Here is a 25,311-nt window from a genome sequence, read left to right as displayed (position 1 = left end):
AAATGATAGAGTAGCAGAGCAATTTTGATGGACCATATAGCCTCATTCTGCCCGCATGTCTTATGGTCTTATGAAATGCTCCAGTTCAATGATTAAAATGCTCTCAAGCACAAACCTTTTGGAAGAATAAAATCTATCCAGTCTCCTGGTACAAAACTTTACATGCACAATTTATTCGATTAATGTCAGCTCCACCACCAAATGTGCATCACAAATATTGCCATGTAACTTCTTAATCATTGCCTTAGCAGTTACTGTTCATTTCAGTTCACTGGTTATTTTTTCTTTAGTGTGTTAGCAAAGGAGAATTACTCTCTCCATGATAACTGCAACAAGCCCTGTTAATGACAGAGGAGGCAGGGAGGAGAATCTACTTGAAGCATTCCTGAAATGATCATAGGATAAGGAAGTTTCACTACACCCAATCATGACACCAGTCATTTCAAACTGCTATACAAAAGTCACTACCTCACAGTAAACTGGAACTACAATCTCCATAACAAACTGATGTCAACCCTCTAGGTCAGGAATTCCCAACCCTCTAGATCTCAGTTAATGATAGAAGTCTTTGTCATATATAAAAAAAAGGTTAGGAAATCCTGCTCTAGATGAACCAGGGGACTATTGCAAGCCATGTTCTTAATTAGTAAAACAACATATGCAGTAAAATAACGAAGTATCTGGTACACTTGCTCTAGAAATTAAAGCAGCAATACTTTACTCAAAGTAATGTACACAAACTGTTGGAGAAACTCAGGTCAGGCAGCATCCATGGAAACGAACAGTCATCACATCAGCCCAATATGTCAACAAGTTTCTCAGCATCTCATGTGTATCACTGGATTTTCTAACATCTGTAGAATTGCTTGTGTTTATGATACAGAAACAAAAAAAACCTACAGCACAATACAAGCCCTTCGGCCCAAAGTTGTGCCAAACATGCCCTTACCTTAGAAATTACTTAGAGTTACCCACTGCCCTTTTTCCAAGCTCCATGTACTATCCAGGAGTCTCTTAAAAGACTCCCTTTTTTTGTCCTCAGGGTGGCATCACACATTAAGGCAGTTTTCCCTTTTGCATCATAAGCTACACTGAGCTGTTAAAAAGTCAAACACTAACTAGACTCACAATCATACCAGGTAGTGGTGACTTTTTTTTAAAAAAAGAAACTGAGTAGTTTCTATTGCCATTTTCTCATCAGGGTGATTCATTGAATTTTCTCATCAGGGTGACTTACCGCATATCAGATTTATTGAATTAAATAATGCAATTTGTCAAAAATAATTTCAAACTTTCAACTGTTAGAGTGCATATTAACTAACATACGACACCTACATGAAAATCAGAAATAGAAAATGCTGGAAAAACTCAGCAGGCGAGACAAGATCTGTGGAAAGAGTCAACCTTTCAACCAAAAAAAAAACCTTCCACAGATAATGTTTGAGCTGCTGAATATTTCCAACATTTGCGTTTAAAAACATATCCACATATTATTTCCCTTTGTGCTATTTTTGATGGAAATTTGGATTCAAGTCATACATTGAAGAGCCATTTGCTGCTTCATTAGTACAAGGCAGGAGAAGAAAACAAACATTTTGATTGACCTCCACCTCACCCTATTGCATCCAAATTCTGATAACTTTAAAAATCTAGTATCCTGAATTTAGAAAGAGTTGCAACCATTTAACTATCACAAGCTACAAAGCAAAACAGCTATAATTAAGAACCACCATTAACAGCCAAATAGAAATATCCTACTTACAAATGCCTCTGTGGACTAATTCTTGTGAAGGCAAATTTAACACCAACTTCCATCTTTAATTTGTTTTGGGAGCAAAATAGGGATGGGATAGAATTTGTTTATTACAGTCAGCCCTCTTTATCCGTGAGGGATTTGTTCCAAGACCCCCCCCCCACGGATACCAAAAATTGCAAATGCTCAAGTCCCTTATTTAACTGTCTCAGTGTGGTGGTCTTTAGGACCCAGCGGAACCCCAGACTTTTTAACATTCTCAGTACGGTGGACATGAGGACCTCGCAGTGCACCTCTGAATCGCAGTGTTTCTGTTCACGAAAATAATCATGATCCCGATCGAAAATAAGGTGGAAGTAATGAACTGATCAGAAAGAGGTGAAAAGCATTAGGCTACAGTCGGTTAACAATCGCAACAATTTTAATGGAGCATGTAAAAGGTCCTGCCCCAATGAAAGCTACAATTATTACTAACCAACGCCGTGGTTTAATTATTGAAATACGTATGTTTCTTAAGTGTTATACGTATAGAAAGGTAAAATATGCACTATACACTATGAAAAACATTTGACTAACTGACGCTAAATAATACCAATTGTACCTGTTCCAACTTTAAATCCGACTTAAAGACGGACTCAGGAATGGAACTCATTCATAACCCGGGGACTGCCTGTATTTTTAACTCATTTCTAGATTACTTATAATACCCTAAACAATGTAAATGCTATGTAAATAGTTGTTATACTGTATTGTTCAGGGAATAATGACAAGAAAAAATAGTCTGTACATGCTCAAACAACGAGTGCTAGAGGGAACTTCTGTGTTTTCCCAATCTGTGGTTGGTTGAATCCGCACATGCAGAATCCACGGATAAGGAGGGCTGACTGTATATATAACATGGAAGTACATACACTATAGTTTTATGTATATAGGCAGGCCATTCATTGCAGTCTTTCAGATAACAGAAATGCACCCTTTACACAATTCATATATTGCTACCATAAAGTTGAAATGTAGAATAAAGTTACTCACAGTATTTAGGTAGAAAAATAAAATCAACACAAAATGTATTTTTCAAATCACAGTTTCTGACAACTCAGCTTTGTGTTATGTTAAAATCACAATATGGGGCATCTGAGAGTACAACCACATCACTCCTCCAACCCCCACTACACAGGGATTTCCTGTATTTAATTCAAATAAATACACTGCACTTTACTTCAAACGTATATAGAACAATCAATGCTTTTCCAGATTCAAAATAAATTAAGACAGAGTCATATGAATGTACAGATTTGGAGCAATTTTTTTTCCACTATTTAACAATGATCATGGCTACAACTTCAAGCTCTCTCATCTACCCATGCTAAGTATTATCCATAAATTATTTAACTACCTTTAAAAAGTTCTAAGGGCACGACTCCAAATCTTAACACTCTCAAATAAGAAAATATTCTCTCTCATCACTCAGCATTTTATGTTTCCACTCACTCCTCTGAGATGCAGCAGATTGAAGCCTCGTCTATCCAGTCTTCTGCATAAACAAGGCATTTTTTGATTGCCAGGCTGTAACTAGTGGGATGCCACAGTGCAGGGGTGTTAAATATTTAGAATCTCTAAGTGACTTAGACAAAAAAAATGTATCATAGCCAAATTCTGGGTTAGTTTGAGAAAATAAGTTGCAAGGAGAACCAAGCATACAATGAGACAACTATCAATCAAGTGAGCAAGAATTTAAATAGAATCTGATGTATGGAAATAGGAGTTTTACTACTCATTGGTAGAAAAACAGGATATTGTTTAAACAGAAATTGACAACAGAATGCTATTGTACAGAAGGATCCTCCTACACAACACTAAATTAGCACACAGCAATGACAAAGGCAAATGGAATGCTAGTCTTAATTACTCCGCAATTATGTACAAAAAATAGGAATACTGTATCAAGAAATCTTGCTCCAAGTGCACAGTCCTTTGATGAGATGTCTAGAGTACTGTGCAATACTACTTAGGATGCAATAAACTTGCATTGGAGCCAGCTCACTGGGTTGATTCCTATGATGAATGCATTTTCTGATGAGGAAACGTTTACCAAATTGGACTTGCATTTATGTGATTAGATTATCTAATTGCAACAGAGATTCTGAGGGAGCTGCATATGTTAGAGGTCATGAGAATGTTTACTCTCATGGGGAAAAACAGCAAACTAGGGAGCCATTCATATTAAAAAGTCACCCAATTAAGAATGAACCAGGCAGCAATTCCCTTTCTCGGAGCACCCAACTCTTCAGAATTTTCTGCCCACTCTATGGAGCTGTGGATCCTGAATAGGTGAATTTATTAAAGTCTGACAGGGAATGAACAAAGTTATGAGGAGCATAAAGAAAACCGCTGTTAAGGGGAATATCTCTTCAAAGATGTTATTGAATAGTAGATTCAGCTTGAGGGCACCATATAACCTACTACTCCTGTTTCACGTGTCTTTTTTTTTGTAGGCCTATGCCAACAGAAAAAACTGACTGCCCCCCAAGGATGGAGGAAATTAAATAGAAACCACCTTGTACAGTTAACTTTGCATCTTACTCTCTTTTAAGTTAAAAACTTTCAGGCCCATGCTTCAGTTCCATAGTGTATCTTTATATCTAGCTAGAAAAGTGAAAGATCAATTATTTGGTTTCAACAAGTATTCAAATTCACTTAAAATATGTCATCCTCATTATTACTTCATCAATTATAGTGGTCAATGATGCTGAATAAAATATTCAAAGTAAAAATCCAATAATGGTTTCATCCACCAATGTTTCCCTTTATCTGAGTAATTCAAGAGTATGGCAAAGTGATGCAGCTACTTTTTACATTTTTATTTAATTACATTACTGCCTTCATTTTTGTTTAATTACATTAATACAAGGTCAGTGCAATTGAAGGCAGTGCAATTAGCAGTAACATTTGCTTTGAAGACTGAGCACTTCAATTGCTGTAGAGTTTAGTTAGATTTATTTTTGCTGCATTTTACATCTACTCAATTTAGCTTTAGAATAACAGTTAATGATCAATGCAACAGGTAGTGTTTTATTATACAGAGTGTGGTGGGTGTATGTAACCTGCTGCTAGAGGTGGTGGCAGAGGCAGATAAATTAGGGACATTTAAGAGACTCTAAGGCACATCGATGAAAGAAAAATGGAGGACAATGAGGGAGGGAAGGGCTAGTGTTCACGAGTCCATTGTCCATTTAAAGATCTTATGGCAGAAGGGAAAAAGCTGTTCCTAAAAAGTTGCGGAACAGCTTCTCCAATGCTACCTCTGACATTCCCCTATACTTCCCTCCAATCACTTTAGAATTATACCCTCTTGTATTTGTCAATTCCACTCTGGGAAAAAAATTCTCCAGCTTATCATCTTATACATCTCTATCAAGTCACCTCTCCTCCTCTACTCCAAAGAGAAAAGACCTAGTTTGCTTAACCTTTCTTCACAAGATGTGCTTTCTAATCAAGGGTCTCAGGCTCCTATACCACCACCTTGATGGTAACAATGACAAGAGGGCATGTCCTGGGTGAGGGGGTCCTTAATGATGAATGGTAGTTTTTTTTGATGCATCACTTTTTGAATGCGCCCTCAATGCCGGGGAGTACAGTGTCTATTCTGGAGCTGACTGAGTTTACCATTTTCTGCTGCTTTTTCTAAATCCTGTGCAGTGACACCTCATTACCATACAGTGATGGAAACAACGTTCTCCATGGTAATCTGTAAAAATTTGAGAGAGTCTTTGATGACACAACTAGTCTCCTCAAACTCCTAATGAAATTTAGCTGGTGTCGCGCCTTCTTTGTAAATGGATACGTTGAGCCCAGGATAGATTCTCAGATGTTGATGCTCAGAAACTTAAAACTGCTCACCCTTCGAGGAGGGCTCATGTGTGTGCTCCTTCGACCTTCCTTTTCTGAATCAATTCCTTGGTTTTATTGGAAGTTGAATGCAAAGTTGTTGTTGTGACATCACTCAACCAGCTGATCGGTCTCACTCCTGTATGCCTCATCACCATCTGAAATACTGCCAGCAATAGTTGTGTCTTCGGCAAATTCATTGATGATATTTGAGCTGTGCCTAGCAACACAGTCATGCATGTAAGGAGAGTGGAGCAGAGGGCTAAGCATACACTTAATGTTGACTATCAACAAAGAGGAAATGTTATTTCCAATCCCACTGACTGTTTACTTCTGGTGAGGAAGTCAAGGATCCATTTGCAGAGGGAGATACAAGGGCCCAGGTTTTGGCACTTGTTGATTAGAACTGAATCTATGATTGGGTTGAACACTGAGCTGTAATCAGCCTGATGTAGGTATTGCAACTGTCCAGGTGATCCAAGGCCAAGTGGAGACCCAGTGAGATTTCATCTGCTGTAGACCATTCGTGGCAAGAGGCAATTTGCAACAAGTCAAGGTCCTTGGAGGAGTTGATTCTAGCCATGACGCACATCTCAAAGCACTTCATTGCAGTAGATGTGTATGTAACTAGATGATAGTCGAGGCTCACCCAGCTCTTCTTGGGCATTGGTATGATTGTTGCCCTTTTGAAGCATGTAGGATCCTCTGACTCTAGCAATGAGAAATTGCAAGCTTCTTCAAACACCCCCATCAGTTGGTTGACACAGGTTTTCAGTGTTCTACACACTATGCCTTGCAAAAGTTCACCCCCTTAAAAGATATTCTGATGATGGTCTCAGACAGATCACACGGTTACCAGATGTTGCGGGAATTCTCAAGAGTGCGGTTTTACTCTCCCTTTCAAATCATGCATAAAAAGCATTGAGCTCATCTGAGAGAGAAGCAACACAGCATTCATGTTAGGTTTTGCTTTGTAGGAAGTAAGTCTTCAAACCTGCCAAAAATTATGAGCACCCGATTCTGTCTCCAACTTCAATTGGAATTGATTTTTCGCCCTTAAAATAATCTTCAGTAGTTTATACCTGAACTACTTGTGCAGTTCTGAATCACTGGTCTTGAATACCACAGATCAAGCCCTCACCAGACTATGAATTTTCTGGTTCAGCCACAGCTTTTGGTTTAGGCATGTCCACAATGTTCCAAAGGAACATACCCACCCACACATAGGTCTTGATGAAGTCGGTGACAACTGTGGCACATTCATTCCGATTTTAAGACAAATCCTTGAATGTTGTCCAGTCCAATGACTCAAAGCAATCCTGTAAACATCTCTTTCCCATCTTGGTCCTCACCAATGGTGCTGCTCTCTTTAGTTTCTGCCTATACACTGGGAGTAGAAGTACAGCCAAGTGATCGGATTTCAAGGTATGGGCAAGGGATGGGACAGTAAGCATTCCTGTTGGTGGTATAACAATGGTCAACTGTGTGGCTCCTCTGCTTCCTCGGGTGAGGTTGGTAGCAGTTGCTTAGAGACTCCAAGCTGGCCTAGTTGAAATCTCCTGCAATGATAAGGCAGGCATCAGAGTGCCTGACATTGGCCAGAGGTAGAATGTACACCTCTACCAGGATGATAGCAAGAAACTTGTTCAGCAGATACAATGGACAACATTTGGCCACTAGATGTTCTAGGTTGGGTGAGCAGGAACCACCACATCTGTGCACCACAATGAGTTCATCATAAAGCATACTCCACCTCCTCTACCTTTAAAAGGCTGAACTGTACAACATTGTGGGCTATACTATACTGTTCTATGTTCACATTCTCATCCCATTTTTCCCAACCGGAGCAAAGACAGTCCCTCCTCAACTACATTCAATGGATTATGATTTCTGTCACCTTTAACAAGATGCCACTACCAGGCTTATCTACCACTCTCCTTCCAACGTTTCAAAGTAACCCAAGATCACGAATATATGTATCTTTTTAAACTGAGTTTTTTTTTGTTCCCTGATTATTGGGATTTTCAAGTATGCTCTCACTTCAAATCTCCAACATATGTTCTGTCAAAATTCCACATTGGATTTTCCTCCCTTCTTTCTTCGCTCTCAATCTCCCTCTCTCAACCACTCCTCCAGACTACTTCTGGCAAGTATTGCTCTGGCTATGGAGTAGATAACATTAAGGCACAATGATGACAACCAGCTAGAAAAGCTTCTACAACAATCTGGTAGCTTCATGGTCATTACTGATGAGTTATTTTCACTGATGGATTATTAACTGAATTTAAACTCTCCTTAACTGTCATGAGATTTGAACTCATCCTTCTGGATCACAAGCTGAGACCCAAGAGTACTTCAGTAATTTAAAAACACAAGAATATACATAGGAGGCCAACAGACCCTTCTCGTCCACGTTGCTTGATGATCTTCTACCTTAGCACAATTTTCCTGCACCTTCCCAAAATCCTTCCAAGTCCCTAAAATTGACCTGAAATTTATCAATCGGTTGTGGACAAGCACAATGACCAAGATTTCTCCATCCTCCAGAGTAAAGTCTAAATGATTCCCCAACTCTGAACAAATAAATTTATCATTCAAGTCCTCAACAGCCTGCCCTTTGTTATGAGACTGTGGCCATATTCTTGGACCCCTCAGTAAGCAGGCACAGCCAGTAATGAGGAAGACTAATGGAACATTGCCCTTATTTTAAAGGGGAATGGGGTAAAACGAAGTTTTGATGCGATTTTGCAGAGCATTGGAAAGATCACTTCTGAGTTCTGTACATGGTTTTAATTTCCATATTTAAAGAATAACATTTGTATTGTAGTGTGAAAAAGGTTCTCCAGATTGATTCCTGGGATAAAATGGTTGACATATGAAAATATATCAAGTACATTAGAACTATTCTTCTCAAATTTCAATGAGTCCAAGGTACTCAATATAAAAATATATTGAGTACATTGGATCCGTTGGAGTTTTAAAAGAATAAGAGCATATTCAAATATACAAGATTCTGAATAAAACTGAGAAAGTGGATACAAAGGGGATGTATTTCTATGTGAAGGGAATAAACGAACAACAAAGAAAGATGACAGACAATAAAAGGATTGATCAATTGCTCTAGGATTCAGCATTAATTTGAATGGCCTTCTTCTATGTCACAATATTAAAGTATACTAAATATTCCTCTACAAGATGGGATAAATTGAGATGGGTGCCCACTGGTCCTTTGGCCAATTTCCCTGCTGTACAATTCTATGAAAGATATAATTACAAGATTTTTCCGATTTCAATGACATGAACCAATACTGTAGATCAACATACACGATTCACAGCAAAAAAAGCATACAGCTAATCACCGAATGCACATATTTACAATAAATGACAAATGAACTGTGGGCAGTTTTTTCTCTTTAAGTTCAGTACATTATGATCTGCAAAGCACTCCCTGAAAGGGTAATGGAAAGAGATTCTACAGTAACTCATCAGTTAGGTCTTGTAATTAAGAGTCAGTGAGTCAAAATACCAATTGTAAGATTATCACAGTAACGGAAAAGGATTTTGGAAAGTTGAGAAATGAGGAGAGACTCAGAGAGGCAAAAGGCAAAGAAAAATGGGCCTAAAATAAAAAGACAACAACAAAAATCTATATGATAGAGAAAATTCAAAGTTACCAAGTCAAGAAATATAAAAATTCACTGTAGGGATTCCTTGGAGAACAATTGACTGCTTAACCTTTTTCCTCTTCAAAAAGGTTAGAAGTCAAAATGTTTAATAATTGCTTGTTATCAATTCCATTTGTATCTATTCCAAAAATACAATCTATCAAGCTTGCAGCAAAATCTCGATAGCATCAAATATTAGATAATTTTCAGACCCATGTAATAACAAATTGAATTCATGTATCTCATAAACTATCTGAAGTCACTTAATAAAAGCACTGTCAAACTACATTTGACAGAGGGACACATTGTTAATAAGACAAAGGCTTATGCTTCTGAAGCTGGAAATCCAAAAGCAAAAATGTTGAAGGTACTCAGATGATAGGTGGATCAAGAATCAGAGTTAACACTTTGGGTTAACAGAAGGAATATTACTATACTGGAACAGCAAATTTTATAAAACATCTTAAATTCTTATCCTTTGGAATTGAGCTTAACTCAATAAAACAGTTGAGTGCATAATAGCCTCAGATATGAAGAACAGCAGCCAGATCTCTGGGGAACCTTAAATTTACACACATCTCTTCTTCAAGCCAAGCAACTTCAACTTTTCTCCATTGAAGTAGGTTAATATCATGAAATTATAAACATAGCCACATAAAATATTCTTTCTATAATGTAATTATTATCTGTTACATTTTTTTACAAAGCCTCAAGACATCTGTAATTGCAAGATCACAACAGCAGCCAAATTCATTTCCATATTTACTTTTACATTATGCAACTTAATCTCACCTTCAACTAGAATCAGATCTTAAAGTGGTGATGGTCCCTGGCTGGCAGAGTGCAACAGTTACACCAAAACTATCAAAAAGTATCAAAACTATCATTAAAGTAGCAATAATAATTCTTTTCCACAGGCATTAATGCAACCTATTGTTTACTGCAACTCTGCCACAGACGGTCTCAAGCCCACCTGCAAAATGACATGGAGCCAACAACTCTATGCCGTAAAAAATATAGCACTGCAGAAATACCGACACAAGCTCCAAAGCCCTCATTCCTGGAAGAGGAATGATACACCAAAAAGATGGTCTACATCTGGGGACAACTTGGAAGACTAGCCCAGAAGAGAACTCAGGCTGCCCATAGCAACTAGCCAATGCCCAGTAGGGCTGACAAGTCATTAATTGTTTAATACATGGACATAAATTTACGGAAGGTTAAATTTACCTCAGGGGCAACAATTGTTCACGAATGCTTCCCTGAAGTAAATTTGTCTAAATACATGTTAATGTTAAGACATTACCCAAGATTCAAACTGAACTCTAACTCTCCAATTTTCCTTTGTTACAGGGGATAAATTAGTACAATATGTAATAGAAACCTCAACAATCGGAAACTTCCTAATGTAAATCAACTCGTTTTCACAGCTAATCACTTCAAACAAATGAGAGAAAGTGGAAAGAAAAGGTTTCACATCGTTGAAAATGCATTCTTACATCTGCAAGGCAATTTCCAATCTCTACCAGTTCAAATCCAAGGAACAAAAGCCAACTCAAAAATAATTCCTGAATGTCCATAATACACCAAATCTCTGCTTACTTTTATGATAAATTTTGTTTGCAGAAGGCATAATCAAGTTTACCAAATAAATAAGAATCTGAATACAATATATACAGAAGTTACTGAACTGAATTGAAACACCTGAAATTTCCAAGTGAGGCAGCACTTCACCTGCAAATTAATTGGGACCATTCACTGTATCCAGTGGTTCCAAAGTGGCTTCCTCTACATAGGTGAGCCAACATAGATTGGGGAATCTCTTTGTCGAGCACCTCTGCTCCATTTGCAAAAAGCCAGATTTCCCCAGTGCAAACCACTTTAAAACCTATCCCCATTCCTATTTCAACACACCAGTCCTTGGCTTGCTCTTCTGCCATAATGAGGAAACCCAGGTTGATGGAGCTGCAGCTCATATTCCATCCAGTAGGGCTCCGACCTGATGCTGTGTGTTGATTTCTCCAAGTTATGGAAATTTTCCATCCCCTCTTCCCCACTCTGGCCTCTTACCTCTTCTCCCCTCCTGCCAATGACCTCTCCCTGGTGCCCCTTCTCCTTCCCTTTGTCCCACAGTCCACTGTCCTATCAGAATTATTTGTCTCTCGCCCTCTGCCTTTTCCACCTAACATATCCTAGCTTCTTAATTTATTACTCCCCCCAACAACCCCAGCTTCACCTTCTAGTATTCTCCTTCTCATCCCCCCACCTTATTTTGGCATCTTCCCCTTCCTTTCCAGTCCTGATAAAGGGTCTCTGAAACATACAGTGTATATTCATTTCCATAGATGCTGCCTGACCTGCTGAATTCTTCCAGCATTTTGTGCATGTTGCTCTGGATTTCGAGCATCTGCAAAATCTTTCACGTTTATGATTAGTGATTTAAATTGCCTACTGAAGCATCCAGCAAATGAAGGCACAATTGATGCAGTCCAAACAACAGATGTGCTTCTCGCACTGATTTTCAAATCATAACAGATTTAACCAGACCATAAGATATAGGAGCAGAATTAGGCCATTTGGCCCATCAAGTCAGCTCCATCATTTCATCACTGCTGATCCAATTTTCCTCTCAGTCACAATCTCCTGGCTTCTCCCTGTACTTCTTTATGCCCTGACCAAGAATCTATCAACCTCTGCCTAAAACAGACAAAAACTTGGCCTTCACAGGTTTCTGCGGCAAAGAATTCCACAGATTCACCACTCTCTGGCTGAAGAAATTCCTCCTCATCTCTGTTCTAAAAGGACACTCCTCTATTCTGAGGATGTGTCATCTGGACTTAGGACTCAGGACTCTCTCACTATAGGAAACATCCTGTCCACATCCATTCTATTAAGGCCTTTCACAATTCGATAGGTTTCAATCAGGTTTCCTCATTCTTCTGAGTTCTAGTGAATACAGGTCAACAGCCATCAAATGCTCTTCAAATGACAAGCCATTCAATCCTGGAACCTTTTTCATGAACTTCTTTTGAACCCTTTCCAGTTTTAACATCCTTTCTGAGATAAGAGACCCAAGCTTGCTCACAATACTCCAAGTGAGGCCTCACCAGTGCTTTATAAAGGCTCAACATTACATCCTTGTTGTTATATTCTAGTCCTCTTGAAATGAATGCTAACATTTCATTTGCCTTCCTCACCACAGACTCAACCTACAAGTAAAGCTTTAAGGAATCCTACACAAGGACTCCAAGTCCTTTTGCACCTCAGATTTTTGTATTTATTTTCATTTACAAAATAGTCAACCCTTTAATTTCTTCTACCAAAGTGCACGATCATACACTTTCCAACACTGTATTCTATCTGCCATTTCCCTGCCCATTCTCCTGATGTGTCTGCCCTTCTGTAGCCACTTTATTTCCTCAAAACTACCTGCCCTCCACCTATCTTCATATTGTCTGCAAACTTTGCAACAAACCCATCAATTCCATCTTCCAAATCATTGATGTATAACGTAAAAAGAATTGGTCCCAACACAGACCCATTTGGAACACCACTAGTCACCAACAGCCAGCCAGAAAAGGCTCTTTATCCCACTCTTTGCCTCATACCAATCTGCCACTGTTTTATCCATGTTAGAATCTTTCCTGTGATACCATGGGCTTGCAGCTTGTTAAGAAGCCTCATGTGTAGCACCTTGTCAAAGGCCTTCTGAAAATGCAAATATACATCAACTGATTCTCCTTGACCTATCCCACTTGTTACTTCTTCAAAGAATTCCAACAGATCTGTCAGGCAAGATTTTCCATTGAGGAAACCATGCTGATTACAGACCATTTTATCATGTGCCTCCAAGTACCCCAAGACCTTGTCCTTAATAATCAATTCCAACAATTTCCCCAACCACCAAGGTCAGACTAACAGGCCTATAGTTTCCCTTCTTCTGCCTCTCTCCCTTCTTGAAGGGAGTGATATTTGCAATTTTCCAGTCTTCCAGAATCTAGTGGTTCTTGAAAGATCATTACTAATGCCTCTACTATCTCTTCAACCACCCCTTTTAAAACTCGGGGATATACACCATCTGGTCCAGATGACTTATCGACCATCAGATTTTTCAGTTCCCAAGAACCTTCGTTCTACTTATGGTAACTTCACACACTTCAAGCCCCCGACACATGGAACTTCCATCATACTGCTAGTGTCACCCACAGTGAACCCTGATGCAAAATACTAATTCAGTTTGCTCGCTATTTTGTTGCCCCCATTACCTCTTCAGCATGGTTTTCCAGCTGTCCAATATCCACTCTCACCTCTTTTACACTGTCTCCTGGCTTTCACTAGGTTCTTGCTAGATCAAAGGTCAAAATAAAATTAAAAAGTACATGTATGCCACCATATACAACCCCAAGATTCATTTTCCTGCAGGCATACTCAGCAATTACAAGATCAATGAAAGATCAAGAGTGCAGAAGACAACAATCTGTCCAAATGCCAATACAAATAAAAGGCAATACATAACAAAAACATGAAGTAAGATAAAGAGTCCTTAAAGTGAGATAATTGGTTATGGGAAGATCTCAATGGATTGGCAAATGGGTGTAATTATCTCTTTTGTTCAAGAGCCTGTTGGTTGTGGGGTAAGAACCTGGTGGTGTGAGTCCCGAGGCCCTTGTACCTCTACCTGATAATAACAGTGAGAAAAAAAGCATGGCTTGGGTGGCGAGGATCTCTGAAAATGGATGCTGCCTTCCTACAACAGTGTTTCACGTTATGTACTCAATAGCGAAATCAATACATCTCTTGTATTTATGAAATACTTGTATTCTTCCCAGGGATACATAAATGCTATTACTGAGTGGATTTAAAATTTGATCTAAACAAAGATTTAGCAGAACAGAAAGAAACATTTTGGATGGAACCTTCAAAAAACCTCAAAAAGATACAACTATGTTGCCTCTATCATTGAAATTTTTAGTTTCAAGTTTTTTTTTGGTAGCAACAAAATGCAAATAAAAGTTCCCAAAACTTGATCATTTCAAAAAAACAACTTGGAACAGGATAGTTGTAGCAGTGCAGGGTAAAGGAAGTTCTTGAGTGGGAACAGGATATTTTGAAAGGGGAGAGTGAGAAACAAGTAATCATGGTCCATATTGGGATCAACAACACAGGAAGGAAGAGAGATAAGACCATGTAAAGTAAATTAAGGGAGCTAGGCGCTATGTAAAAATCAGGACCTCGGACCTCTGGATTGAAATTGGTTTATTTAAGTTACATATTAAGATACAGTGAAAAGCTTATTTTGCATACTGTTCATGTAGATCAATTCATTGCACAGTGCATTGAAGTAGCTCAAGATAAACAACAGAATGCAGAATCAAGTGCAACAATTAGAGAGAAAATATGTGCAGGTAGACAGGAAGGTGCAAGGTCACAAGATAGATTGTGAGGTTAAGTGTCCATCTTATCATAATAGGGAGTCATTCAATAGTCATAACAGCAAAACAGAATTCACCCTTACGCCTGGTGGTACATGCTTTTAGGCTTTTGTTTCTACTACCCAATAGAGGGGGGGGGGGGGTCAAGGGGAAGCTGGCAGTTAGGTCAAATAAGACCAAAAGAAAAGACAGACAGGACCAGCTTAAGAAAGTAGAGTGGGCTGAAATGTATTTACTTATGCAAGGAGTATTACAGGTAAGGCAGAGGGACTCAAGGCCTGACCTATACATGGAACTACAATGTTGTACCTAATATAGGCTGTGGAAGGGCAGTGTTGGCAGTTCAGCATTCCACGATTTAGATGTTTCAGAAGCAATAGAGGGGGATATGGCACTGCTAATCACAGAATGTCACAGGGCACTTAGAGCACGCATTACAGTTTGTCCTGTATGGAAATAGTTAATGGAGCTCAAGCACAAGAAAGGTGCAATCAATATCATGGGGCTGTACTACAGGGCTTTCAGTAACAGGAACAGTTATGTGGGCAGATTATGGAAAGATGTAAAAAAGCAACAATCTGAATGTAATGGGCAAATTTAATTCCCCCAAATTTGGTTGGTACTTAAAGGCTTAGATGGGGCAGAATTTGTTCCATGCATCATGATGATTTCTTTACACAATATGATGATAATCCAACCAAGAAAGGACCCATGGGTAATGAGCCTGACCAAATGATCAAAATTTCACCAGAAGAGCATTTTGAGAACAGTGATTACAACTCCATGAACATTCAGATATTTAAGTATAAGGCCAAGCCTGGACCTCAGATGAAGGACTATCTTGGGGAAGTCTGAATACAACAGTGTTAGGCAGGAACTGGGAAAAGAGGACTGGGAGCTACCGTCCATTGGCAAGTCCACCATTCGACATATGGAAGGAGTTTAATGGACTTCTGGTCATAATTCAGGAGCTACATTTTCTTGTGATAAAGAAAGGCAAAGTTCTGGAACCATAATTGAACAGATTTTACCAATAAGGACAAAAATTTTGAAAAAACAAGTAGTTGCAATGTTTAGGAAACTGAAGCAGGAAGAACATGAATACTGGTAAGGCTTCAAACACCAATTCCAAAGAATAGAAAAGCCTGCAAAAAAAAATTTAAGTAAATAAGTAGCTATAGCTCAATCCATTATAAGCCAAGCCCTCCCCACCACTAGATACACCCACAAGAAAACAGCATCCATCAAGAACTCCTAATATCCAGGCCATTCCCTCTTCTAGATGCTGCTATCGAGGTGGTGGTACAAGAACCTTAGGTCCCACACCACCAAGTTCAGGAACAATAATTACCCTTCAACTATTATGCTCATAGATAACCTCGTTCACCTCAACACCATAACCTACAGATTCACTTTAAAAGAAATCCACAACTGATGTTCTCAGTATCATTTATTTACATATCAATTATTACTATTTATGGTTTTTTTTGTATGTCCACAGTTTGTCTTTTGCATACTGGTTGTTTGCCAGTTTTAGCACATAATTATTTTTTCAGGGATTCTATTGTTTTTATGCTTACTGTAAATGCATGAAAGAAATCCGAGGGTGGTATATGGTGATAACTGTACTCTGAACTTTAAAGTGCAGTACTGTTTTGCATCTGAAGTAAAAGCAACAGCCTCCTTACATTGTATTTGGGAACATTTTCAGTGATGACCTGGATATTAGGAGTCCTTGATGGATGCTGTTTTCTCCATAACCACAATGAAAATTGCAAGGAAGGTTCAAGTTTTAGTTTCATATCTAGAGTTGAAGTTTTGATATTGACAGCTTAGGAAAATTTTAGTCCAAAGAAGCATCTTTGAAATGATTGATACAAATTTATCCTTCAATTATATTCATTTTGTAATCAACAATTATGCTTTAATGCTGAGGGTGAAATTCATATTGTTATTTCATACAATTCAGTGTAAATAGTTGGAATATCAGAAAGAAACGATCTTTTAACTAGTGGTGCAGTACACACTTTTGGGACTAAATTCAAATACAAGTTCAAGTTCAATCATTCAACCGTACACAAGTACTTATGAATACAGCCAATGACACAGCATTCCTGCAGCACCAAGTGCAAAACAGTACCAACAGTCATACACAGCACAAAGCATATTTAGCGCATAAGTTTGCACAGAAAACATAGTCACACATAAAAAAAAATCCAATATATCCCAAGTCCCGAGTGACGTCCTGTAAACTGATGGTGCAGAATGCAGTCGGCAAAAACAAGCCCTCAGCAGTCTGCAGACAAACACACCCATGCAATCCGTCCCATCTTCCACCAATTGACCACTAAGAAATTAAAGTGGTGGATGAAGTTGGTTTTTCTGCATACCTTGGGGCAAAATTAAAAATTCTGACTGCAATATTACTGAAACCTTTTTGATCAGTTTTTTTGGGAGGGGATGTTGGTGACAGGAAGAGCAAGGAATGTAGAATTGGGGAAGGAAACGCATCTTAACAGGATCAATATAAACATAGCATTGAAAATGATGGACAAAGATTGCCTAGATCTTGTCAGCAATTCTGAACAGAACCACTGGCATTTGCCTAGTTGAATGCAAGTGCAAAACCTTTACTACATGTGCTGTCAAAGCCAATTTCAGAAAACTGCTTGCATATTCACTGTAACTGAACTTAATGTTGAAGAGGGCTGCAGATATGAAGATCTTTTAAAATTAGTACTTTGATTATAATTAGCAATTTTAGGTGCTAAAAGCTGTAATTGTTTACCTCATTTTAATAACAATCCTAAAAGGGTGCCTGCATATACACAAAGCTGTAATTGTTTACAGCTCCAATTGTTTAATTGGAGGCCCATTACTGTAAACCATGTCACTGCAGGTTCTCAATTAGCCAGGGCATCAAAGGGCATGGGGAGAAGACAGGGGAGTGGGGATGACTGGAAGAATTGGATCAGCCATGATTGAATGGCAGAGCAGACTCAATGGGCTGAATAGCCTAATTCTGCTCCTATATCTTATGGTTTTCCTTCAGACCACCCAAGGTTTGATGAAGATTGCAGGTAACAATCCAGATTCAAAGATTCAATCCATTTGGTGAAAACTGTAGAAACAGAATTTAGATATGGATCACACAGAATGATCTCTCTTTCCCTCTATTCTAGCACATTACCTACACTACATTGCCAAAGTGCCAGGATGCCATTTTGACTTGTTTTCCCATGATGGCACACCTGCTGTAATATTAAACAGAGAACATTCTTTCTGAAGGAGGACGAGTAATGCTTTCAAATTGATTTGGTCCCTTGTTACAATTTATTATGCAATTCATAGCAGTGATGGAAGGAAATGGATGCTTATAGTTTGAGAGAAAGCTGATAATGACAGGCCCCTCAAACATGTCTGATAACTCTACTTCAAAAGCCTAACATCATTTTTCTTTGGAAACATTTCAGGATTATTTAGACCAAAAAGAAAACAAAAATTAAGAAAGAATCTTTGGGAATTTCTGATAAAAGGTCATTGATATACAAGGTACAAGAGATTCTGCGCATGCTGTAAATCTTGAGCAACACACAAAAATACTGGCAGAACTCTGCAGGTCAGGCAGCATCAATGGAGGGGAATAAACAGACAACATTTGTGTGTGGCTCAATGATTTACATTAACTCTTGTTTCCCTCTCTGCAGATGCTGCCAAACCAAAGTACTTCCAGCTTTTTTTATTTCAGAATTCTAGTATCTGAATTTTTCTTTTGATTTTCAGAGAAAATTCTCTTGAATATGCATATTCCAAAAGACTTCAAGAGCTCAAAAAAAGTTAATTGTGTCAATTCACCAAAGTAATGCATGTCAGAGAAAACAAATTATTTGAAGTTATTTAGTGATTTTTATGGGCAAAGCAAATGCAATTGTTTGCCAGTTGCACTAGGACACAAAACATTGACATCTACAGCTGATAAACAAAACTTAAAAAGCATAAGGAATAAAGCCATACACATTCGTCACATTCACAAAGAACAATGGCCATGCAGAATAGAAGACAAATTGAAAAGAGCAAACATGGGCATGGGGAACACATTGAATAATCTGAAATAAAAAGGATAGAAAGAGGATAGACAAGGCCATATTACAATTGTTCAGCATTTCAGAAGTGTTTGTTCAATCAAAAGCTGCTTGTGACTAAGTATTTTGTAAGCAAACAACATTCTTAAAAATGTAATAAAACATCATGCACAACCTGGTAAAGTATAATCCTGGGTGATGACTGATATGATGGCCTAGTAATTAGCTCCTTGCTCTCTCACTCCCTCAATTTGAGGCAACTGGACAAAAGGTGGAGGTGTGTTTCATGGTAAACTTACAGTGCTGCTCCAATGTGGCAGTTTTGCCTAACTTGGGCTCCTCTGACCTTGAACACCAGATGGTCAAATGCCATCTGTTCTGTTTGTCCAGGGAGTTCTCCTCCTGAATGCAGTTCACATACCACCAGCGGCTGACTATAATCTAGCGCTTCAGATACTGCATGATGCCATCTCCAAACAAAAAAAAACAGTCCATCCCGACACCTTTCAAATCCTGGTTGGGAACTTCAACCCTGAAGAAAACCCTACCCAAATATGTGTAGCACCAGAGGTCCCAACACTCTAGACCACTGTTATGCTAGAATAAGAAATGCGTACCACTCTAAACCCGACTGCACTTCAGCAAATCTGATCACTTAGCTGTCCTTCCTTTAACTGCACAGAGGCAGAGGCTAAAGAGAAAAGCTCCAACGTGCAAATGGAATTACAAAGGAAGCCTCTACTTCTTCAGGAGTTTACAAACATAGAAAACCTACAGCACAATATCAGCCCTTTGGCTCACAATGCTGTGCTGAACATATACTTACTTCAGAAATTACCTCAGGTTATCTATAGTCCTCTATTTTTCTAAGCTCCATGTACCTATCCAGGAGTCTCTTAAAACACCCTATCATATCCACCTCCACCACCATTGCCAGCAGCCCATTCCACGCACTTTTAAAAACTTACCCCTGACATCTCCTCTGTACTTACTTCCAAGAACCTTAAAACTGTGCACCTTCATGTTAGCCATTTCAGCCCTGGGAAAAAGACTGACTATCCACATGATCGATGCCTCTCATCATTTTATACACCTCTATCTGGTCACCTCTCATCCTGCACCACTCCAAGGAGAAAAAGCCAAGTTCACTCAACCTATTCTCATAAGGCATGCGCCCCAATCCAGACAACATCCTTGTAAATCTCCTCTGCACCCTTTCTATAGTTTCCACATCCTTCCTACAGTCCGGGACCAGAACTGAGCACAGTACTCCAAGTGGGGTCTGACTAGGGTCCTATATAGCTGCAACATTACCTCTCAACTCTTAAACTCAATCCCATGGTTGATAAAGGCCAATGCACCGTATGCCTTCTTAACCACACAGTCAACCTGCGCATCAGCTTTGAGTGTCCTATAGACTCAGACCCCAAGTTCCCTCTGATCCTCCACAATGCCAAGAATCTTACCATTAATACTATATTCTGCCATCATATTTGACCTACCAAAATGAACCACCTCATACTTACCTGGGTTGAACTCCATCTGCCTCTTCTCAGCCCAGTTTTGCATCCTATCAATGTCCCACTGTAACCTCTGACAACCCTCTACACTATCCACAACACCCCCAACCATCTGCAAAAATTCAGTATGACATCTAAAACTTTGTCAGACTTCTATAGATATGTAGTGTACCACTGAGTACATCAACATGAAATGTCACAGGAAAGCAGCATTCATCATCAGACACCCCCCATCAGGAGGTGCCATCCTGATGCCATCGTTAAGGTACAGGAGCCTCAGGACTCATACCACCAGGTTCAAGAACAGTTATTAACCTCTCAATCATCAATTTCTTGAACTAAAGGGGATAACTCACTTGCCCCATCATTGAATTGCTCCCAGAACCTATGGACTCAATTTCAGGGACCTTTCAACTCATGTTCCATATTTAATGATTATTTATTTACTATTAATTCCTTTTTTTTTGTATTTGCACAGTTTGTTGTCTTTTGCACACTTGCTGAATGACCAAGTGGTCTTTCATTGATTATGTTATGGTTATCATTCTATCATCGATTTGTTAAGTACGCCCACAAGAGAACGAATCTCAGGGTTGCATATGAGGACATATGCACTTTGAACTTTGATCATGTCTCAGTTAACAATATTCTAAGCTCATGATCAAGCAAAGTACCAGCAGAATAAAAGTCAGTAGTTCAGGTAGATTACCACCAGCTAACAATTGGGGGTGAATAACAAGTGCTGTCCTGTTAGAATCATTTCTGTGTAAGAGGATGCACAAATGAAGAAACTATCAGATGCAAGAAGAAATCCCACCAGGTTCCATACTAGATTAAGAACAAAAATAAATATCAGTTTGGACTGCAAGTATACAGCACATCATAGACAATTTTTTCCTAACACAATAATGTTTTCCTAACATTATTGTACCAATTCCATTTAAACTACATTATCAAAAAGATTAAGGGTGTCAGAAAATCTAATCAAGTAATGCAAAGAACTATGTACAATACTTGGTCTCAAATTAAATTAAATGGTCTCCTCCATAAATTTCAGCCTTTTTACAAGGGCTGCATTCACAGATCTGTAATCACATTCTTAAATGCTTGTATACATAATATGCTAGAAAGTACATACAAAATGTTTGTTCTTCAATGAACCTTTCCTTTCAAACTATTTTCTAGTGAAGAGTTCAGTATAATCTAATTCAGTCATATAAAAGTACACAGGTGCATAGACAGATGTTTAAGCATAATGGATAGAACAGAAATTTACAGCACATTACAGGCCCTTCGGCCCACAATTTTGTGTCGACCGTGTAACCGACTCTAGAGACTGCCTAGAATTTCCCTAGCCCATAGCCCTCTTTTTCTAAGTTCCATGTACCTAAGAGGCCCTTAAAAGACCTACTGTATCCACCTCCACGACCGTCACCAGCAGTGCATTCCATGCACCCACCACTTACCCCTGACACCCCCTTGGGACCTATTTCTAAGCACCTTAAAACTATGCCATCTTGTGTTAGCCATTTCAGTCCTGGGAAAAAGCTACCTGCTATTCACATGATCAATGCCCCTCATCATCTTATACACCTCTATCAAATCACATCTCATCCTCTGTCACTCCAAGGCGATAAGGCCAAGTACACTCAACCTATTCTCATAAGGTATGTTGTCCAATTCAGGCAACATCCTTTAAACCTCATCTGCACTTTCTCTGTAGTAGCCACATCCTTCCTATAGTGAAGTGACCAGAACTGAACACAGTACTCCAAGTGGGGTCTGACCAATTTCTTATATAGCCGTAACATTACCTCACAGCTCTTGACAGTTGATGAATGTCAACACACCATAGGATCATTGGAGACCCGAGTCACCTCAACCACAATCTATTCCAGCTGCTACCATCTGGGAAAAATCAGCATAAGAGCCAGGACAGTTTATTCCACTATGCCATCAGACTGATTAACTCATTTGAGTGTACTCTATGTTAGTTATATTGACTGTTCAATTTATTATAAATTACTATGACTGCACATTTAGATGGATCAGAGACAAAGATTTTTACTCCTCATGTACATGAAGAATGTAAGAAATAAAGTCAATTCAACAAAACTGTCAACTTGCCCAGCAGCTTTAATTGTCCTATCTTGGGCTCTGCCACAAGGCCAAGAGTCTTACCATTTATATTATATAATGTCTTCAAATCTGATCTACCAAAATTAAATACTTCAGTTATCTGGGTTGAACTCCATCTGCCACTTCTCAGCCCAGTTCTGCATCCTATCGATGTCCCTCTGTAACCTCAGACAACCCTCCTGACTATTCACAACATCCCCAACCTTTGTGTCATCAGCAAACTTCTTCATCCAGGTCATTTATTTAAAAATATATATCACAAAGAGAAGGGGTCCCAAAACAGATCCCTACGAAAAACCACTGGCCATCGACCTCCATGTAGAATACGAACAATCTACAACCACACTTTGCCTTCTGTGGGCAAGTCAATTCTGGATCCACAAAGTAAGATCTTCTTGGATCCCGTGCCTCCTTACTTTCTGAAGAAGCTTTATCAAATGCCTTACTGAAATCAATGTACACTACATGGCTCTACCTTCATTAATGGTGTTTTGTTACATCCTCAAAGAATTCAATCAGGCTCATAAGGCATGACCTTACAAAGCCAGGCTGACTATCTCTAATCAGATTATGTCTCTCCAAAAGCTCATAAACACTGCCTCTTGGGATCTTCAACAACTTGCCCACCACTGAAGTCAGACTCAATGGTCTAAGTTCCTGGGTTATCCCCACTCCCTTTCTTGATCAAGGGATCAAGATTTGCAACCTTCCAATCCTCCAGTACTTCTCCCATCCTGTTGCTAATGCAAAGATCATCACAAGAGGCTCAATAATCCCTCCCTCACTTCCCACAGTAGCCTCAGTACATCTCATCCTGTCCCGCTGACTTATATAACTAATGTTTTTCAAAAGCTTCAGCACATCCTCTTTCTTAATGTCTATATGCTCAAGCATTTCAGTCCACTGTAAGTCATCCCCACAACTGCCAAGGTCTTTTACCCTGGTGAATACTGAAGCAAAGTATTCGTTAAGTACCTCCACTAATTCCTCCAATTCCACACACAAGTTTCCACCATCACATCTGATTGGTCCTATGCTCACACAGCTCATCCTCTTGCTCTTCATATACTCATCGAATGCCTTGGGGGAGTTTCCTTAATTCTGCTCCTAATTCAATTTTTAAGCTCCTTCCTAGCAAGCTTGTAATTTTCTAGAGCTCTAACAGTACCTAGTTTCTTGAACCTTTTGACTAGATTTTCTACATACTTTGTACACGATTCTTTAACCCTACCATCCTTTCCCTGCCTCATGGAACATACCTATGCAGAACTCCATGCAAATACTCCTTGAACATTTGCCACACATTTCCCTGAGAACATCTGCTCCTAAGTTCCTGCCTGATAGCTTCATATTTCCCCTTACTCCAATTAAATGCTTTCCTACCTTGTCTGTTCCTATCCTTCTCCAATGCTATGGTAAAGGAGATAGAATTGTGATCACTATGTCCAAAATGCTCTCTCAATGAGAGATCTGACAGCTGACCAGGTTCATTTCCCAATACCAGATCAAGTGCAGCCTCTCCTCTAGTTGGCTTATCTACATATTGTGTCAAGAAACCTTCCTGAACAAACCTAACTCCACCCCATCTAAACCTCTTGTGCTAAGGACATGCCAATCAATATTAGGAAAGTTTAAAAAAAACTCCCATCACATCATCGTACAAAAATTAAGGCAATAATAAATAATCCTTCATATTTCCATCAAATCCTACTGGGAAGATGTTACCCTTCATTTCAAAGTCTTTGGATGCCAGGGTCTGACAGAGTCATCAAATATTCAATATTTCATTTCCTTTTAAATGTAGTTGCATAGTAATGCATCCTCCAGGTGCCAATGATTTTACAGTAATTTAATCTAATTATTGAAATATAACCATTGTCAGTTTTCCTTCTCATTTACATTTCCAACTCAGAAATGTTTGGGGGGATTAAATAATATTTTCATGCTGTGGTGATCTGCACTGGGATTAATTTGGCCTCAGTATGGTAATAACAGTGTTCGTAAGTTAAAGTTTCCCCAAATCATTTATTTTCATTTCAAAGCAATGCAGTAAAGCGATGCACTTCATTCAACTTCTGGTAAAATACTGTTACATGTGCTCAACCTTACTTGAAAAGAAAGCTCTCTCTTACAATTAATACACGTGACTGGCGTCATTAAGGCTTACCATAGCAATATTGTAGCAACATTTTTAAACTAGTAACAACAATAAAAAACAATAATAATAAAACAGTAAAAAACAATTAAAAAAATTAAAACTTAAGTTAATTTCAAAACAAATGTGAGATTTCTCGGTTCAGAAGTAGTAAATACAGTACTCCAACTCACAATTGTTTATTAAAAGCAACACAGCGAGACACTTGGGTCTCAATCTTAGACTACATGTTAATGAGGTTGTACGTTCATTCTGCACGATACCAGTTTTACAACTCGTTGTAAAAATGTAAATTGTCCCATAAATATTACCAAACATCAGGTTACCAAACGGGAAAGCAAAATCAAAAACCACAAATAAAAGCACTGAATCAAATGTGTGAAAACAGTGCAGTGGATATTGGGGTGGGGAATCACTTTTCAAGATAAGTGAAATGAAACTCCTCTGTCCAGAATTTATAAACGTTTTAGGCAAAGCTCGACAAAGATATTCGTCTCGGAATAGGGGGGGGGGGGGGGGAGAGAGAAGAAAGAGAGAGAGAGAATCAATCAGGTTGTGGAGCTGAAAAGCCGCAGATCTCCTCTGCATATTCTGCTACATAGAACAAATTAAGGTACGCACTCAATACACAGGCTACAGTGATGGCAAGCTTTTTGTTAATGCAGTAAAAAATATAC

At 38.8% G+C, this 25,311-nt stretch overlaps 1 protein-coding gene across 5 annotated transcripts in view; it reads right to left on the bottom strand.

The window, feature by feature from the left end:
* LOC132397252 (focal adhesion kinase 1) overlaps positions 1–25,311 on the bottom strand; it is a 545,830-nt gene that overhangs the window by 444,628 nt on the left and 75,891 nt on the right. The gene's annotated exons all lie outside the window — the stretch shown is intronic.

The sequence above is a fragment of the Hypanus sabinus genome, chromosome 1 (assembly GCF_030144855.1).
Source record: "Hypanus sabinus isolate sHypSab1 chromosome 1, sHypSab1.hap1, whole genome shotgun sequence".
Lineage (NCBI taxonomy): Eukaryota > Metazoa > Chordata > Chondrichthyes > Myliobatiformes > Dasyatidae > Hypanus > Hypanus sabinus.
This window is presented reverse-complemented; position numbering and strand designations above follow the sequence as displayed.